At 38.1% G+C, this 1,776-nt stretch overlaps 1 non-coding gene across 1 annotated transcript; it reads right to left on the bottom strand.

Moving 5' to 3' along the window:
• Positions 1-837: 837 nt before the first annotated feature.
• LOC112805013 (small nucleolar RNA R71) lies at positions 838-944 on the bottom strand. Its single transcript, XR_003203627.1, has one exon. It is a non-coding gene; the product is annotated as a small nucleolar RNA R71 (small nucleolar RNA).
• Between the last annotated feature and the right edge of the window lie 832 nt (positions 945-1,776).

Genomic DNA, 1,776 nt, shown 5'->3' with positions numbered 1-1,776 from the left:
TTAATTAATTAACTAGTTGTTTTAAAATTTTAATTTTAATTCTATCTCATCTTTAATTTTCGAAAATCATTAACTCCTTTTCAAAATTAATTTTGAATTCTCTCTCATCTTCTTCAATTTATTTATTTATTTACTAACACTTCTCTTCACCTCTCTTCATCTCCAATCACTGCTTCTATCCTCACCCTTGTGTTTGGGTTCTTCTTCACTTTTATTCCTTTCTTCTTCTACTAATAATAAGGATCCTCTTTGTCCAGATATAGAGGATTTCTCTTCCTTTTTCTTTTTCTCTTCTCTTTCATATGAGCAGGAATAAAGAAAAAGGCATCTTTGTTGAAGCTGATCTAGAACCTGAAAGGACTCTGAAAAAGAAACAAAGAGAAGCTAAATTACAACAATCCAGAGGTAACCTTTCTGAAATTTTTGAACAAGAGAAGGAGATGGCAGCCGAACCCAACAAAAATAATGCAAGGAGGATGCTTGGTGATTTCACTAAACCAACGTCCAAGTTTGATGGAAGAAGCATCTCAATTCCTGCCATTGAAGCAAACAATTTTGAGCTGAAACCTCAATTAGTTGCTTTGATGCAACAGAACTGCAAGTTTCATAGACTTCCATCTGAAGCCTTATCAGTTTTTAACTTAGTTCTTGTAGATTTGTGAGACTGTCAAGACAAATGGAGTTGATCCTGAAGTCTACAGGCTCATGCTTTTCCCTTTTGCTGTAAGAGACAGAGCTAGAACATGGTTGGACTCATAACCTAAAGATAGCCTGGACTCCTGGGATAAGCTGGTCACGGCCTTCTTGGATAAATTCTTTCCTCCTCAAAAGTTGAGCAAGCTTAGAGTGGATGTTCAGACCTTCAAGCAAAAAGATGGTGAATCCCTCTATGAAGCTTGGGAAAGATACAAGCAGATGACCAAAAATTGTCCTTCTGATATGTTTTCAGAATGGACCATATTAGATATATTCTATTATGGTCTATCTAAGTTTTCCAAAATGTCAGTGGACCATTCTGCAGGTGGATCCATTCACCTAAAGAAAATGCCTGCAGAAGCTCAAGAACTTATTGACATAGTTGCAAATAACCAATTCATGTACACTTCTGAGAGGAATTCCGTGAATAGTGGGACGCCTCAAAGGAAGGAAGTTCTTAAAATTGATGCTCTGAATGCCATATTGGCTCAGAACAAAGTGTTGACTCAGCAAGTCAACATGATCTCTCAAAATCTGAATGGATGGCAAAATGCATCCAACAGTACTAAAGAGGCAGCTTCTGAAGAAGCTTATGATCCTGAGAACCCTGCAATAGCAGAGGTAAATTACATGGGTGAACCCTATGGAAACACCTATAATTCATCATGGAGAAATCATCCAAATTTCTCATGGAAGGATCAACAAAAGCGTCAACAAGGCTTTAATAATGGTGGAAGAAACAGGCTCAGCAATAACAAGCCTTTTCCATCATCTTCTCAGCAACAAACAGAGAATTCTGAGCAAAGTCACTCTAATTTAGCAAACTTAGTCTCTGATCTGTCAAAAGCCACTTTAAGTTTCATGAGTGAGACAAGATCCTCCATTAGAAATTTGGAGGCACAAGTGGGCCAGCTGAGTAAGATAGTCATTGAAACTCCTCCCAGTATTCTCTCAAGCAATACAGAAGAGAATCTAAAAGGAGAGTGCAAGGCCATTGATGTAATCAATATGGCCGAATGCACAAGGGAGGAGAAGGACAAAAATCCTAGTGAGGAAGACCTCCTGGGACGTCTCTCAAAC

The sequence above is a fragment of the Arachis hypogaea genome, chromosome 5 (assembly GCF_003086295.3).
Source record: "Arachis hypogaea cultivar Tifrunner chromosome 5, arahy.Tifrunner.gnm2.J5K5, whole genome shotgun sequence".
Lineage (NCBI taxonomy): Eukaryota > Viridiplantae > Streptophyta > Magnoliopsida > Fabales > Fabaceae > Arachis > Arachis hypogaea.
The sequence above is the reverse complement of the archived record's forward strand: the minus strand, read 5'-3'. Positions and strand labels throughout refer to the sequence as shown.